The sequence below is a fragment of the Neofelis nebulosa genome, chromosome 6 (assembly GCF_028018385.1).
Source record: "Neofelis nebulosa isolate mNeoNeb1 chromosome 6, mNeoNeb1.pri, whole genome shotgun sequence".
Taxonomy (NCBI): domain Eukaryota; kingdom Metazoa; phylum Chordata; class Mammalia; order Carnivora; family Felidae; genus Neofelis; species Neofelis nebulosa.
Window position 1 is genome coordinate 75,133,685 of NC_080787.1, and position 18,671 is coordinate 75,152,355.

The 18,671-nt window shown below is 38.6% G+C and overlaps 1 protein-coding gene across 4 annotated transcripts in view; it reads right to left on the minus strand.

Annotated features, from left to right (window-relative positions):
* Positions 1 to 18,671, minus strand: part of LCA5 (lebercilin LCA5) — a 145,125-nt gene that overhangs the window by 76,045 nt on the left and 50,409 nt on the right. The window lies entirely within an intron of this gene.

Genomic DNA, 18,671 nt, shown 5'->3' on the forward strand with positions numbered 1-18,671 from the left:
GTGGGAAATCTATTTGGAAATATCAAAAATTAACTATACAAATTTAGAGCTAATTCAAGAGTTCCAGGATAGAGATAAAAATTGAGAGTATATTAATAAAATATAGATGGTGGAAGCCAAGACTACCAGAATCCTGAGGATGAACTCAGCCAAGAAAAGAACACAGAGTGAAGAGAAAGCAGACTAACTTATGAGGAAACACGATAATTAAATGATGAGCAGAGGAGGAGCATCCCACAAAGAAAATGGGTAAACACGCAGGAGAATAACCAGGTGCCAGAAGAGCAACTTCTTTTTTTCATCCTTTTTTTTTTTTTTTTTTTAATTTGAGAGAGAGAGCGCGTGTGTGTGCGCGCCCGCGCACCAGGGAGGAGCAGAGGGAGAGAGAGAAACCCAAGCAGACTCCACTCTCAGCAAAGAGACGGACAGAGGCCAGATCTTGCGACCCTGGGATTAGTGGGATGCTTAATCAACTGAGCCACCCAGGTGTCCCAAGAGAATAGCATCTTCTAATGGACTTCTGTGTCTTACACTGTTCCATGACTGCTTAACAGAAAAGATGTGACTCTGGAGCACCTGCGTGGCTCAGTTGGTTAACTGTTCAACTCTTGATTTCAGTTCAGGTCATGGTCTCTCAGTCGGTGAGATTCAGCCCTGCATCAGGCTGGGCTCTGCACTGACAGTGAGGAGTCTGCTTGGGATTCTCTCCCTCTCTCTCTCCTCTCTCTGCCCCTCCCCCACTTGTACTGTCTCTGCCTCTCTCAAAACAAATAAACTTGAATGAAAGAAAGAAAGAAAGAAAGAAAGAAAGAAAGAAAGAAAGAAAGAAAGAAAAGATGTGACTCTGACAAAAGAAGAAAATCTCTTTTCCAAAATCACCAATTACTTTCTGATATTTGAAATGATGCTTTGTCAATTCAGAATCTCAAAACAAACTTATTTCCTATTGTGAGTTTGGATAAACATGTAAGTCAACATGCAACAAAAGCCCAAAGTGAAACAGAATAGTAATATACAAGTATGGAACTGTAACTGGAAAAAAATATGGATTAAAATAACAACATACTAAAGAAAGTAAACACTCTCCAGAACTGTACCCTTTTTCCCAAACTGCATGTAGTCCCCTCCCGCCAAAATAATAATAATAATAATAATAACAACAACAACAACAACAACCATTTGAAGGATGACTTTTGATCCCAAAGATATATCAACCGAAGTTCTTAACCTGCAGGTAAAGGACGGGCATAACATGTATGTGTCCAAGTATATTTTCCTAGGGAGAGGGGCCAAAACTTTCTTCAGACTTTCAGAGCAGGGTCAACGAAGGAAAAGATTAAGAAAATCTCCAATAAATTCAGCCCATCGAATTGCTCACACAAACCAAATTCCAATAAGAAACCCACTTTAACAGAACCATCCACTGTTTTCATTTACCTAAGTATAGGTAAATGAACATCTCAATAATCCTCATAATATCTACTACTCCCATTCCCAAATAGAAAAAAATATATATGCCCCTAGTAAGTTGTTACTAGCCAATAATTCGTTACTAATTGATGTCAGTAATTTGTCCAAGGTCACAAGTGTATGAGAGGTGTTTAAACTCAGGACCCATGATCTTCACCACTGTTAAAAACTGCTTGAGTAGTGACTCCTCTGTGCCAAGTAGGCGCATTTTTTGCCAAGCATCTTTCCTCCTCTCATCCGGAAAGACATGTTAACAATTTTAAACCCTGGACAAATGAATGGGCCTTTCTACTCCAACCATAGTCTTAATCTCCATTTTTTTATCCCAGAGATACCGAAAGCCTCAAAGCCTCCTTTCCCTTCTCGGCTCTGTCCCTCCTTTCCCACCTTCAGTCGCCACAGGCTTCTAAGGTTTTCTAGTAACTCCTAACCCCTTCTCTAGATCCTCTTGCAATAAGCTCCCCTCCTGATTCCAACAAATAACCAACCCTTCCCCAACTCCGTCTCCTCCTAACTTCCTAATCCCCCCCACGTGTAGGTAAACCTCCCATCCTCTTGGTCCTTTCCCAGCTGACGGGCTCTTCACATCTTTTCCTAGGACTCTGCTCTCCCCGCGTCCCTAAACCCTCCCCATCCCTAATCCTTTCATCCTCCCCGCTTTAACTCGCAGGCCTCCATCCACGAAAGGCCAGCCCTCCACGCTCCAGTCACAGCCTCACTTCGCACCCCCAACTCCCCAATCTCCACGCCCACGCCAAAGCCCACCCCCAACCCTCCCCGGCCCTCCTCAGATCCGACGCGGCGTCCCGCCTCCTTGCCTTCTCTCCGCGGAGCAAACTCCCCGCCGGAGATTCAGAGTCTAGCTGTCGAAGAGTGGGTGCCTTGCTGCTGCAAAGATTGGGGGGCGGGCGCCGGGACTGCCGGGGTGCGGGAAGTTTGAACGCAGGACCAAAATAGGGGCGGGGACAGCAGCTTCCTGGCAGCGCCGGGCCCGGCGACTTGGGCACCAGGGTAACGGAGACGGAGGCCCATACTGCACTGCGACGCGGCTGCAGCCAGTGACGCCCGCCCCCCAATCTCCCATTGGCCTCCGACACCAGGTGGCCTTTTCTATTGGCTTCAGTGGAATCGGAAGGCGGGACGATGAATACAGGAGAAGGCAGCCATTGGTTGACCGCTTTAGCTGCAGCGCGGACCGAGTGTACGGAAATGGTTTGCGCCCAAACCCGGCCAAGCGCCGGGCCTTTTAGGCAGCTGGGCGAAGCGAGATTGCAGGGATTTTGGGTCTTGAGGGCAGGGTGTGGGTGGAGGAGAAAGGGCGGTGGTGTAATGAATTGTAGAAATCAGCAAATGCGTGATTGAAAACATTGAAAATTTTTTTTCGAATTCCTTTGGGAACGCATTTGATTTTAAATTATAAGCAAACAGCCAGTTCCTTCTCGGTCTTAGCCCTGAGATTGCGTATTTTTAGGAGTAGGTGTAGTTAGTGTACTAATGCTCCTGCCTCGAGGTAAATCATTAACACGCCCTGAGTTTGGCTTGAAAGTGATTTTTTTAGGTTTTGGAACGGGTTAGAGGTGGAATGATTTTGGGACGTTTGCACAGGTTTTTTGTTTGTTTCTTTGTTTGTTTTAATAAATGTCTGTGGCGCTTGTCAGTAACCTGTTGAGAACTGCAGTATGGCATATTTTCCCTTTTAAACAATTGACAGTGCATTAAACTGCATTAATTGCAGGAGGTAGGGAAAGTAAAAAAAAAAAAAAAAAAAATCCTCTCTTCAGTGAAGGTTATTTTAATTAAGCCTTTCTGAACCTTGTGATTACCAAGATGGCCTAACACCGAACGCTATTTTATTCGCCATTGGTAATTCCTTGAAAACTGGGCTTTACCTCCATTCTGTAGAGAATCTAAATCTTGAAGGCTGAAGGCAAATGCGTGCTAATCAATCTTCTCACCATGAATTACAGTAATTCTGTTTCTTGCTTGACCTCGTTTTCCCAATTTTGCACTATTTCAAAGCTTTCATTTTATCCCGTCAATATATTTTACTTCAAGTTACAGACTAACCCACCTGAACATTACTGTAATTAAGTGCAATTTTCTGTATGGAAAGCAGAAGATAGCAATTGTCTGTCAGTGAAAAAATAAAGATGAGTAATACCTAAAGTGCACTTAAGTAACTTCTCATCAGTTTAAATTTGCTAATACTCTTCGTTACAATAGCTCACTAGTTATTACTGACTCCGTTAGAGTTAATATTATGCAGTGCAACGCTTTGGTGGAGTACTTTTAAAGGAAATAGCTGAGGGTCAAGAAACATGCCTCGTGCATTTAGGTGAAAAAAACAAAACGTCTCTCCCCAAAGAGTCAAATGAAGGTTGTTAGCACTCAAGGACAGCTGAGAATGAAACTGACATTTATTTTGCACGGGCAATACCCAGGCAATATAATCTCATTCTATCTTCATTCCTGATTTGAGACAGGTATTGTTATTCATTCTTATACCTGAGGAAACAGATTCAGACAGATGAAAGAATCTTCCAGGAGATAACTAAAGTAGTAAGTGGTAGGGGCGAGAACCAAGCCTAGGTCAGCTAAATTCCAGGCTTCAAATTTAACGCCTTTAATGTGTTTCACCCACAGGTTAATAGAATTGCTAGAAAGCAAGGAAGCATTTGAAAGGTTGGAAGTCTCCAAAAAATTGTCTAATTGTATATAACACATTTTCAAAGTATTTACAATGTGCAGTTTTATTCACTCTATCATGTTTGGAGTGAACAGTGACTATCAATTTACTTGACCTTGAATAAAGACCCAAAGGATTTCTAAATCTCCATAAGTAAAACCAGCTTATTAAACTAATTTTTTAAAAAGTTATCCAAAAGTTTGAGATAATTTCTGAAATTTTTATATGATGTTACCTGGTTTTGACATAATCATTTTGATAGGATTAGATTTTCTAAGATAATACTATTTGATATCTCATTCCATTATATACTACATAGAATTCTGCTTTTCAGAAAAAACAAAAGCCAACAAAAGTACATTTTTATATTACGCCACTTGAAATTATATTTAACAGGAATCAGACTTCTTATTGTTTTTAAAGATTATGTTTATGAAAGGAATTATACTAATGATCATTAGGGACTTTGAGGTTTTATTTTTAATATTTTGGGCTTACATTGATATTACAGTATCTCCAGATTAATTATATTGCTAACTGTTCATTTTCTACAAGACCTCAGTTGCCTTTCTTAACGCTATGTGACAATACAGATAATATTAATTAAAATCTTCCTAGATGTGCTTACCAATAAAATTAATCATTTTCTGTATGGAGAAACTAAGAAATTTGAACTCTATGTCAGAAGTTTCATAAAATTAATAGGTAGACTTTCCAATTCTAGACAATCCAGAAATTACAATGACTACATTTTAAAAGGGGCATACTATAAATAATCATATCTTGGAAAGCACACCAGTATAATTATCCTTAGCTAAAGTTCAGTTGTTCATTTAATACTTCTTTAGAAAAAAAAAATATTGGCACAATTTTTATACATTTTACCTAGATAGATGATAATACAAAATTTAAAACTTTTAAATTTAACTTCTGGTGTGCATATTGCTAGAAAAATTTAAACATTAATTACAGGTAAGGGGTGCCTGGGTGGCTCAGTCAGTTAAGAGTCCGACTTCGGCTCAGGTTATGATCTCACAGCTTGTGAGTTCAAGCCCTGCATCAAGCTCTGTGCTGACAGCTCAGAGCCTGGAGCCTGCTTCAAATTGTCTCCCTCTTCCTCTGCCCCTACCCGCCTCACACTCTGTCTCCCTCTCTCTCTCTTTCAAAAATAAATAATGATTAAAAATTTTTTTTCAATAAAAAAGAAAAAGGAGAAATTACAGGTAAATAGTAGGTTGTCAGTATATAATACTAACTTTTAAACATGGTAGGTGTTTAAAAGAAATTGAATGGCTTAGGAAAACAAGTTAGGGACAGTGATTTGATCTTATAAAAACAAATTGAGTCTAATTGATTGCTATTATTTGCCTTTGCAGTACAGAAAGCTGGCACCATTTGATTATTGTTTAAATGATAAATCTTTGGGGCGCCTGGGTGGCGCAGTCGGTTAAGCGTACGACTTCAGCCAGGTCACGATCTCGCGGTCCGTGAGTTGGAGCCTCGCGTCGGGCTCTGGGCTGATGGCTCTGAGCCTGGAGCCTGCTTCCGATTCTGTGTCTCCCTCTCTCTCTGCCCCTCCCCCGTTCATGCTCTGTCTCTCTCTGTCCCAAAAATAAATTAAAAACGTTGAAAAAAAAAATTAAATGGTAAGTCTTTTTTGATTGCTAGATGAAATTTACAAGTTAATTTTGTTAGTGGAGAAAAAAAAACCCACTGAGATATTTACTAGTATTTTTCTTCTTTCATAATTGGCAAGTAAATCATTAATAGTTTCTCAATGTCATGGAATTTATTTGAATGTGGGGTTTTTTGCTTTTGTTTTGCATGAAAAGATCTAAATCAAAAGTTGGTTTAAGCTAGTTTTTAATACATGTTTTCAGATTTCATTACTCCACAATTATATTTTTAAGTAAATTGACCTATAGATTAAATGCTACCTCCAAAGCAGTAGAAATAGCATTGAAGGAAGCCATAATTCTATTCTTATTCACATTGTTAGATTTGAAAGGGAGAATGTCAATACAATTTTCTTAGTGGACAATTGCCTGTCCTTTACTAAAAATAATACATAGGAAATTCTGTTAAAATTGGTGACTATATTTTAAATTTACAATAAATATGCTAGATAATTATTAATTAATATTAAGTAATTATTAAGTTATTATAACTTAATTAGTGTGCTAGGTAATTTTTAATTTTAATTGACAAATATGCTGATTCCTGGCTAAGACACCTGGCTCCCTTCACCAAGACAGTGAGTACAGAATTCAAGTCTGAGTTAAAGGACAGTAATAAGTATTTTGGGAGCTATGTTTGAGGTATCCATGGGACATCCAGGTAAAAATGCAGATGGTATTTCTTATGTAGTTAAACGTGTATCTCTAACATGTCCTAATTTTACTCCAAGGTATTTACCTGGGAAAAACAAAAGCATATATCCAAAAAATATTTAATCAACAGTGTTTATAGCAGCTTTATTCATATTAAATAAAACAGGAAACAACCCAAATATCCATCAACATCAGCATGAATTTTTAAAATGTATATCCTTATAATGTAATGCTGGTCATCAATAGAATTAACTACCAATGAACATGATGAATTTCAAAGGTATGTTGAGCAAAAGAAGTCAACCACAAAAGAATATATTCTGTATATTTCCACTAATAGTGAATTCAAAAACAGACAGTTAATTTATATACTGGTGAAAATCAGAACAATCAACTATGGGGATAGGGTAGGGTTTGACTGGAAGGGAATGAAATTTAGTGTTGTAAATATGCTATATCTTGACAGAGGTGGAGGTAAAAGAATGCTTCCTCTATCAAAACTCATCAAAATGTAAATTTAAGATAGATGTTTTTCACTGTATGTGAGCATTACCTCAACTTTTTAAATGACTTAGTTAAAAAAAAATACATGGACTTATATAATAGAAAAATTTAGAAGTAGACCTATCTCTAGATATAGTTAGATCCATATGCTGAATATCATTAAAATTTTATTTAAAACCTTTTTTATGTTTTCTCTTTATGTTTTTCATGTACTTACATAGGAAAATTTTTATATCAGACAGGCTTTAGAGAAAGCCAGGTATTAACACCAAAGCTCCAAACTTACACTCTACTCTAGTCACCTAGCAACCCCATGGGGAAAAGAACACCTCTTTTCTCATTGGTCCAATTGAAATCCTGGTAATATTTATTCTGATTGCTTATACCTGAACATGTACTAATTACTGTGGCCAAGTGGTTGCTTGGAGTGGAGAAGGTAGAAAAGGTGTCATCAAGTCTCCTGAATTTTCGTGTTCTCCCAGAAGAGCTGAGAGAGCTATTTCTCCAAAGGAAAATTAGTATAGGTTCGTGGACCAGTCTGGCGCATACTTAATTTAAAATTCATCTAAGAAACATATATGCAATTTTAAGCTCTCCAGGATGTAAATATAGATACTATCAACCAAATATTGTTGTCTTTTGACCCCTTCTGATTTATAGTACATCCACCGTCAAAAGACTTTCCCATGATAATTTCTGGGACTTCCCAGAGAGGGTCTCATACTTAAAAACACATCTACCTTCACTGGTGGTCCTTGCTAGGAAAAACAGCAGGGCCACTGCTATATCATGCAACAGTCTATCCCATTTCTTTCCAGAACCCACTGGTGGCTGTCACTGATTCACCACGACTATGTCGCTACAAAGGTGAACTGGAATAATGCCAGAAGTATGCCTACCGTTTCTCAGATCCTACCCTGCCTTTCTATATTCTATTATATAGTGCTGGGGCTAGGACTCAACAAGCTACATTACCCAGAACCCTTGCTAGTTAGCTCATTGCTAGGTTCTGACAATAGGAAGCATTAGGGAAAGGTTGGAAGGTGGGAGTTGGTGAGAAAGAATTTCCTTCTTGATGTCCATGCTTCTATCAGTGTTATTACAGCACCAGCAGTTGGCTCTACTGTAACATGTCTTTTGCTGCTTCTGGATCTACATGTTTAGAACTTCCCCTAAGAGTGTAGATACCAGCCCTGTGGGGCCTTTTCTCTGAGTTCCTACACACTCCAGTGACCCCCAACCCCAATTATTTTCTTCCCTTAACTACACAGGTTAACTCCTTTCTTCAGTTACAAATATCTGGTTTACCTCAGTGTTCTCTTTGTGATCTTTTAGCCTTTCAACACCTTTATACCAATTTTCTGTGAGCCCTGCATCAGGCTCACTGCTGTAAGCGCAGAGCCTGCTTTGGATGCTCTGTCCCCTTCTCTCTGCACCTTCTCTGCTAGTGCACGCATTCATGCGCTCTCTCTCTCTCTCTCTCTCTCTCTCTCTCTCTCTCTCTCTCTCTCTCTCCCAAAACTAAATAAACATTTAAAATAAACAAGAGGGGGAAGCCAAGATGGCAGAACAGCATGGAAGTTTTTTGTGTGTCTCACGTCCATGAAATACAGCCAGACCAACACAACCATCCTGCACACCTAGAAAACTGATTGGAGGATTAACACAACAATCTGCACAACCTGAACCACAGAATTCAGCAGGTACACGGCGTAGAAAGGTGAACGTGGGGAGCAAGAAGCCACAGCGGGAAGGGAGGTGCTTTTGTGGAGAGAGGACGGAGACTGGGGGGAGAATATGGGAAAAGCCCCCCTCCTGAAAAGCAGCTGGAGAGAAAGTGGAAAATTGGAAACAGACAGAGACTAAACTAAAAAGGGAGAAAGAAAGGATAAAGGGTTTAAATTCTATTAAGACTGTAAACAAGGAGAGCACAGAGTCTGCAACTCTGCAGCTCGATACCTGGTGGTGCTCTGGCAGGAAGGGAGACTCCCCAGGAGCAGAGTGGGGTCCGGGAGGTTCTCGGGCCACACAGGGAAAAGCAGTTCCACTGCTGGAAGGGCATTTGGTAGAGACTGTTGAGGCCACCTAGTCCCAGCAAACCCCAGAGAACTGCCACATTTGCTGGTACTAGAATAAGGTCATTAAGGGTGAAGCCTGGTGCCAGATGTGTGTTTTAATTTTCCATAATCCCTGAAAAGCTGCTGCTACACTATCTGGCAAACTTTTTCTGGGGCAGGCTGGCACCTGGCTGCAGTCTCAGGGCACTGGCAGCAGCAGGGTCCAGCAAGCATTCCTGGGTGCAGCCCAGGTGAGACCCTCCCACAGAGGGGCAGAACGGGTCAAAGCTGCAGTCCTTCAGAAGGGGCTGGGGGAAACACCTGCATCTGAGACAAAACTCTGGAGAGAGGTACTGCCTGGGGCTTGGTCACAGTGAAGAAGTGGGCAGAGGACAAAAGCTGAAGAGAGAGGACCAGTCTGTGATTGCTGATCAAGGAGAACACAGTTCTGATACTAGACACTGGGTAAGTGGGTGACACCACTCCCTCACATGCGCATACGCACCTACAAGTGCCACAACAATCCACCCCGGTAGGCTAGCAGTGCCATCTAGTGGAGAATGGAGCTGTTACACTAAGCCCCACCCAACTGGGCTGACCTCACTCTTCAAGAACACAAGTCTCACCACCTGCTTAATTTATGGACTATAAAGAACTACATAGACTGACTTCTAGGGGAAAACGAAGTACTTTCAGTCTTATTTCAATCTGTTAGCAGGTCCATCTATTCAATTTTCTTTCTTTTTTTTTCTCTTTTTCACTTCTTTTCCTTGAATACAGAAAGAGAAAAAAAAATTCATTTTTATTTTCAATTTTTATTAAAAATATTTTTGTTTAATTTTTTTACTACATTTTTTATTTTTGTGTAAATTTTTTCAAATTCTATTTTACTTCCATCATTTTATTTTGGTCAACTTCAGTGTATTCACATTTTCAAATTTTCAAACAATTTCATTTTTTTTCTTTTTTCTCTTTTTCATTTCTTTTTCTTGAAGACAGAAAGAGAAAAAATTCATTTTTATTTTTAATTTTTATTAAAATTATTTTTCTTTAATTTTTTTCTACTATATTCTTTATTTTTAGTATATGTGCTGCCGAAGCGAGCACTATATTCTTTATTTTTGTGTAAATTTTTTTTCAAATTCTGTTTTACTTCCATCATTTCATTTTAGTCTACTTCAGTGTATTCATTTTTTCAAATTCTCAAACAATTTCCTTTTTTCCCCCCTTTTTTTCTCCAATCTATAAACCACTTTCAATACCCAGACCAAAACACACCTAGGATCTAGCATCATTTATTAGATGTGTGTGTGTGTGTGTGTGTGTGTGTGTGTGTGTTAATTTTTAATTTTAATATTTTTAAATTTTTTTTAATTTTAATTTTTCCACCTCATTAATTCCTTTTCTCCCTTCAAAATGACAAAATGAAGGAACTAACCCCAAAATAAAGGGCACAAAGAAACGACAGCCAGGGATTTAACCAACACAGATACAAGCAAGATGTCTAAACCAGAATTTAGAATCACGATAAGAATACTAGCTGGAGTCGAAAATAGATTAGAATCCATTTCTGCGAAGATAAAAGAAGTAAAAACTAGTCAGGATGAAATAAAAATTGCTCTAACTGGGCTGCCATCACAGATGGATACAGCAGCAGCAAAAATGGATGAGACAGAACAGAGAATCAGGAATATAGAGGACAAACTTACGGAGAATAATGAAGCAGAAAAAAAGGGAGATTAAGGCAAAAGAGCACGATTTAAGAATTAGAGAAATCAGTGACTCATTGAAAAGGAACAACATCAGAATCATAGGGGTCTCAGAAGAAGAAGAGAGAGAAATAGGGGTAGAAGGGTTATGTGAGCAAATCATAGCAGAAAACTTTCCTAACCTGGGGAAAGACACAGATATCAAAATCCAGGAAGCACAGAGGACCCCCATTAGATTCAACAAAAACCAACCATCAACAAGGCATATCATAGTCAAATTCACAAAATACTCAGGCAAGGAGAGAATCATCAAAGCAGCAAGGGAAAAAAGTCCCTAACCTACCAGGGAAGACAGATCAGGTTTGCAGCAGACCTATCCACAGAAACTTGGCAGGCCAGAAAGGAGTGGCAGGATATATTCAGTGTGCTGAATCAGAAAAATATGCAGGCAAGAATTCTTTATCTAGCCAGTCTGTCATTCAAAATAGAAGGAGAGATAAAAAGTTTCCCAGACAAACAATTAAAGGAGTTTGTGACCACTAAACCAGCCCTGCAAGAAATTTTAAGGGGGACTTATTGAGGGGAGAAAAGATGAAAATATAAATACATACATACATACATACATACATACCAAAACCAACAAAGATTAGAAAGCACTGGAGAACACCACCAGAAACTCCAACTCTACAAGCATCATAATGGCAATAAATTCATATCTTTCAGTACTCAGTCTAAATGTCAATGGACTCAATGCTCCAATCAAAAGACATAGGGTAACAGAATGGATAAGAAAACAAGACCCATCTATATGCTGTTTACAAAGACCCACTTTAGACCTAAAGACACCTTCAGATTGAAAATAAGGGGATGGAGAACCAACTATCATGACAAAAGAAAGCCAAAGTAGCCATACTTATATCAAACAATCTAGACTTTAAAATAAAGACTGTATCAAGAGATGCAGAAGGGCATTATACCATAATCAAGGGGTCTATCCACCAAGAAGACCTAACAATTATAAACATTTATGCACCAAATGTGAGAGCACCCAAATATATAAATGAATTAATTGCAAACATAAAGAAACTCATTCACAGTAATACCATAATAGTACGAGACTTGAACACCCCACTCACAACAATGGACAGATCATCTAATCAAAAAATCAACAAGGAAGCAATGGCTTTGAATGACACACTGGACCAGACAGACTTAACAGATATATCAGAACAATTCATCCTAAAGCAGACCAATACACATTCTTCTCCAGTGCACATGGAACATTCTCCAGAATAGACCATATACTGGGACACAAATCAGCCCTAAGCAAGTACAAAAAGATCAAAATCATACTGTGCATATTTTCAGACCATAACGCTATGAAACTCGAAATCAACCACAAGAAAAAATTTGGAAAGGTAACAGATACTTGGAGACTGAAGAACATCCTACTAAAGAATGAATGGGCCAACCAAGAAGTAAAAGAGGAAACTAAAAAGTATATGGAAACCAATGAAAATGATAACACCACAACCCAACACCTCTGGGACACAGCAAAGGCAGTCATAAGAAGAAATTATATAGCAATCCAGGCTTTCCTAAAGAAGGAAGAAAGATCTCAGATACACAACCTAACCTTACGCCTTAAGGAACTGGAAAAAGAACAGCAAATAAAACCCAAAACCAGCAGAAGGCAGGAAATAATAAAGATTAGAGCAGAAATTAATGCTATCGAAATAAACAGAAAAACAAACAAAACAGTAGAACAGATCAATGAAACCAGAAGCTGGTTCTTTGAAAGAATTAACAAAATTGATAAACCACTAGCAAGTTTGATCAAGAAGAAAAAGGAAAGGACTCAAATAAATAAAATCAAGAATGAAAGAGGAGAGATCACAACCAACACAACAGAAATAAAAACAATAATAAGAGAATATTATAAGCAATTATCTGCCAATAAAATGGGCAATCTGGAAGAAATGGACAAATTCCTAGAAATATATACACTACCAAAACTGAAACAGGAAGAAATAGAAAATTTGAACAGACCCATAACCAGTAAGAAAATCAAATTAGTAATCAAAACTCTGCCAAAAAACAAGAGTCCAGGGCCAGATGGTTTTCCAGGGGAATTCTACCAAACATTTAAGGAAGAGTTAACAGCTATTCTTTTGAGGCTTTTCCAAAAAATAAAAATGGAAGGAAAACTTCTAAACTCTTTCTATGAAGCCAGCATTACCTTGATTCCAAAACCAGACAGAGACCACACTAAAAAGGAGAACTATAGACCAATTTCCCTGATGAACATGGATGCAAAATTCCTCAACAAAATATTAGCCAACTGGATCCAACAATACATTAAAAAAATTATTCGCCACGACCAAGTCGGATTTATACCTGGGATGAAGGGCTGGTTCAATATCCACAACACAAAATGATTCATCACATCAATAAAAGAAAGGACAAGAACCATATGATCCTCTCAATAGATGCAGAGAAAGCATTTGACAGAATACAGCATCCTTTCTTGATAAAAACCCTCAAGAAAGTAGGGATAGAAGGAACATACCTTGAGATCATAAAAGCCATACATGAACTACCCAACACTAATATCATCCTCAATGGGGAAAAACTGACAACTTTCCCCCTAAGGTCAGGAACAAGACAGGGATGTCCATTCTTGCCACTGTTATTCAACATAGTATTGGAAGCCTTAGCCTCTGCAATCAGACAACACATAGAAATAAAAGGCATCCAAATAGGCCAGGAGGAGGTCAAACTTTTACTCTTTGCAGATGACATGATACTCTATATGGAAAACCCAAAAGATTCCACAAAAAAACTGCTAGAATTGATTCATGAATTCAGCAAAGTTGCAGGATATAAAATCAACACACAGAAATCAGTTGCATTTTTATACACCAACAATGAAGCAAAAGAAAGAGAAATCAAGGAATCGATCTCATTTACAGTTGCAGCAAAAACCATAAAATACCTAGGAATAAATCTAACCAAAGAGGCGAAAAATCTATACACTGAAAACTATAGAAAGCTTATGAAAGAAATTGAAGAAGACACAAAAAAATCAAAAAAGATTCCATGTTCCTAGATAGGAGGAACAAATATTGTTAAAATGTCGATACTACCCAAATCAATCTACATATTTAATGCAATCCCTATCAAAATAACACAAGCATTCTTCACAGAGCTATAACAAATACTCCTAAAATTTGTATGGAACTAGAAAAGACCCCGAATAGCCAAACCAATCTTGAAAAAGAAAACCAAAGCAGGAGGTATCACAATCCCAGACTTCAAGCTGAACTACAAAGCTGTAATCATCAAGACGACATGGTACGGGCACAAGAACAGACACTCAGATCAATGGAACAGAATAGAGAACCCAGAAACATATGGCCAACTAATCTTTGACAAAACAGGAAAGAATATCCAATGGGATAAAGACAGTCTCTTCAGCAAGTGGTACTGGGAAAACTGGACAGCAACATACAGAAGAATGAACCTGGACCACTTTCTTACACCATACACAAAAACTCAAAATGGATGAAAGGCCTCAATGTAAGACAGAAAGCCATCAAAATCCTTGAGGAGAAAGCAGGCAAAAACCTCTTTGATCTTGTCTGCAGCAACTTCTTACTCAACACGTTTCCAGAAACAAGGGAAACAAAGTGAAAATGAACTATAGGGACCTCATCAAAATAAAAGTCTTCTGCACTGTGAAGGAAACAATCACCAAAACTAAATGGCAACCGATGGAATGGGAGAAGATATTTGCAAATGACATATCAGATAAAGTGTTAGTATCCAAAATCTATAAAGAACTTATCCAACTCAACACCCAGAAAACAATCCAGGAAAGAAATGGGCAAAAGACATGAATAGACATTTCTCCAAAGAAGACATCCAGATGGCCAACTGACACATGAAACAATGCTCAACTTCACTCATCATCAGGAAAATATAAATCAAAACCACAATGAGATACCACCTGACACCTGTCACAATGGCTAACATTAACAACTCAGGCAACAACAGATGTTGGCGAGGATGCAGAGAAAGAGCATCTGTTTTGCATTGTTGGTGGGAATGCAAGCTGCTGCAGCCACTCTGGAAAACAGTATGGAATTTCCTCAAAAAAATAAAATTAGAACTACCCTACGACCCAGCAATTGCACTAGTAGGTATTTGCCCAAAGGATAGGATACAGGTGTGCTGTTTTGAAGGGACACATGGACCCCAATGTTTATAGCAGTGCTATCGACAATAGCCAAGTATGGAAAGAGCCCTAATGTCCATTGATGGATGAATGGATAAAGAAGATGTGGTATATATATATAAAATGGAGTATTAGTTGGCAATCAAGAAGAATGAAATCTTGCCATTTACAACTACATATATGGAACTGGAAGGTATTATGCTAAGTGAAATTAGTCAGAGAAAGACAAATATCATATGATTGCACTCATATGAGGACATTAAGAGACAAAACAGAGGAACATAAGGGAAGGGAAACAAAAATAATATAAAAACAGGGAGAGGGACAAAACAGAAAAGACTCATAAATATGGAGAACAAACTGAGGGTTACTAGAGGGGTTGTGGGAGGGGGATGGGCTAAATGGGTAAGGGCACTAAGGAATCTACTCCTGAACTCATTGTTACACTATATGCTAACTAATTTGGATGTAAATTTAAAAAAATAAAAAATTAAATTAAAATTTAAAAAATAAAATAAAATAAATAAAATAATAAAATAAATAAAATAAAATAAAATAAAATAAAATAAAATAAAATAAAATAAACAAAGAAACCTAGTGTGGTTTCGGATCCTCTGTCCCCCTCTCTGTCTGCACCTTCCCGTGAACACACACACCTGTTCTCTCTCTCAAAAAAAATAAATATTTAAAATAAATAAATACAAATAAACAAATCTAGTGTGGTTTCCTGACAGTATCGTGACTGATCTAGAGTTCTAGAACCAAGCTTTAGAGGTGAAAGTGAAATGCCCCCTTCCCTGTGTGCTAGATGGATCCTAGTGAGGTGTTACTTGCTGTTATAAACTAAATGTTTGTGCCCCCCCCAAGTGTGTTTGTTGAAATCAAACCCCCAATGTGAGATATTAGGAGATGGGGGTCTTTGGGTGATAATTACATCATGAGGATGAGGCCCTTATGAATGGGATTAGTATCCTTTATTCTTATAAATGACATGTGAGGATACAATGAGTCAGCCGTCTGCAAACCAGGAATTGGGTCCTCACCAGACACCAGATCTGCTGACAACTTGATCTTGGACTTTCTAGTCTCCCAAACTGTGAGAAATAAATTTCTGTTGTTTAACCCACCCAGGCTATGCTATGGTACTTTTGTTATAGCATTCTGAACTGTGACATTTGTTATGTCCAGATGTTTTATATAAGTTAGTGGAAGTGTTTTCATATCTCCTGCATTATGGCACAAACACAGTAGGGAGCTGGCCTGGTATAGATTTGAACAGGTCACTGTGCTATAGTCAGACACTACCTTCTTTGACAGCTCTTGATCAGGTTAGCCATGCTTGACTCTTCCCTTTGGAAAAGTTCTTTCTCAGGAGGGTTCTGAGGTCTGTCACTCAAACTGAGATTCTCACTGCATGTAAGAAGCATCTACAATCTATATGGCTCTACGCTGAGGCTAATGAGTAGATGGGCTCAGCACACACGCAGAATATAAATAAGACAGAATTAATGTGTTCATTATAGGGGCACCTGGGTGGCTCAGTCGGTTAAACGTCCGACTTCGGCTCAGGTCACAATCTCGCGGTCCGCGAGTTTGAGCCCCGCGTCCGGCTCTGGGCTGATGGCTCAGAGCCTGGAGCCTGCTTCCGATTCTGTTTCCCTCTCTCTCTGCCCCTCCCCCGTTCATGCTGTGTCTCTCTCTGTCTCAAAAATAAATAAACGTTAAAAAAAAATTAATGTGTTCATTATAACATTTGTAACCTATAATATTATCTACCTCCTCCCCCACCTCCACCCCCCCAAAACATATAAACAACAGCAAAGAAAAAAGTCCACAAAATTTTTACTGCCTTCCAGGGAAACATTAACACAATAGGTGGCCAAGAAAGATTAAAATGCCTCAAAGTATGATCTTATATTTGAGTAGCATTTTGCAGAGCACTTTCACAAAGATTACTTCATTGGATTTTAAAACAACCCTGAGAAATTAGAAGGGCAGATATTTTCTACTTTTAATAGGTGTGGAAATTTGACCCTAGGTTAAATCAGATTTGTCTGATAGAAACATAACACAAGCCACATATTTATTTTTAAATTGTCTAGTAGTCACGTTATAAGTTTTAAAAAATGAAATTTATCATATATTTTATTTAACATATCTAAAGTATTATCATTTCAACATGTAATCTATTTTTAAATTATCAATGAACTATTTCACACTATTGTTTATTACTAAGAATTTGACAGTGTGTATTTTACCATTAGAACACATCTCAATTCAGACTAGCCACACTTCATGTACTCAATAGTCACATGTGGGTTGTGACTACCCTATTGGGACAACATAGGATTAGATTATTTACACAGAGACATATAATGGGAAGTACCGTTGCCAGGTAGCCAGCTTCTGAAAAGGGAAATATTGGTCTGGAAACCTAGAGACCTGAATTCTAGACATGACTCTGCCTGTTACTGGTTGTGGGATAGTGACAAGGTATTCCTTTTCTTTAAAGCTTGGTTTCTGGCCTGTTAAACAAAGCAACTGGCATTAATCAGTTGTCTTTACTTCTTCCTCCTCCCCCCAGGAGGATGTCCTCAAAAGACATCTTGTATGGAAGCCCAACATTTCAAAAACAGGAAGCATATGGGCCGCTTCTCTGTTGAAGGGGGCATGGCAGTGGGAAGGGGAGGGGCCACAAGTAGGTTACAGTATGTTTAATGTGTTCATGCACACTCATGCAGATACACAGAGGGGTTTTTTGAGGGGGCTCTGATGAACCCTTCGGGCATATTTGAAAACACTTGGAGGAAGTCATCTCTAAGATCCTCCTTATTAAAAAAAAAAAAAAACTTATGATTCCACGGATATAATTCCACTCAGGCATTGTTGACTCTTTCAACCAGTATTAGGTCAAGATTTAACCAAGAAAGAGAAAAGTCCAGTACTATCCACAGACATCATTATCTTGGTGTTTGACTCACATTTTAAGTTTCATAGTATCATCGATTTTCATAAATGGAAGGGGGTCTTTGAGATCAATTATTCAAATGGCTTTCTGATTTTTTTCCCTTAGTAATAAAAGCTTCTCTTCAAATAGTACGTACCTTACATAGAAATCTAAAATACTCTGTGAAAGAGTCAGAATGGGCCTGCAAAGTTGAAGTGGATGTGAGGAGATAGAACCCTAACAGTTCAGCATCTCTCAAACACCCCCTTCCAAAAGCAGCCCCTGGAATCCTCTCTCAAACCACAGGGCAAACTGATGCAGAATGTTAACAATTAGAGTTTTAACCCAGTTCCAACCCCTTCATCTGGTGAGGAAGCCAAGGCCCAGTGAGGTGCTCAAAATCTCACCACAAGCTGGCGTCAGAGCTGGTACAGAACCCAGTCCCTGGTATGCTAGAGCTAGCTGGCACTCAGTCATAAGACCCAATTGTTACATCTTTAGAAATTTTGCAAGCCAGTTGACACCATGTTGGTAGCTGGAAATCAGCCATGGTGAAAATATTTACACCACAGAAGTCAGCAAGTGCTACAAATCCGGGCTTTCCCCAGAGAACTGGTTGTTTAAACAAACCTTTTACCAGCACACCTCAGAATCCAGTATTCCTGAGTTCAGGTCCTTACCTGCTATTCAGCAGAGAATAGATGGACTGCCTTTTGATAGGAAACACAATT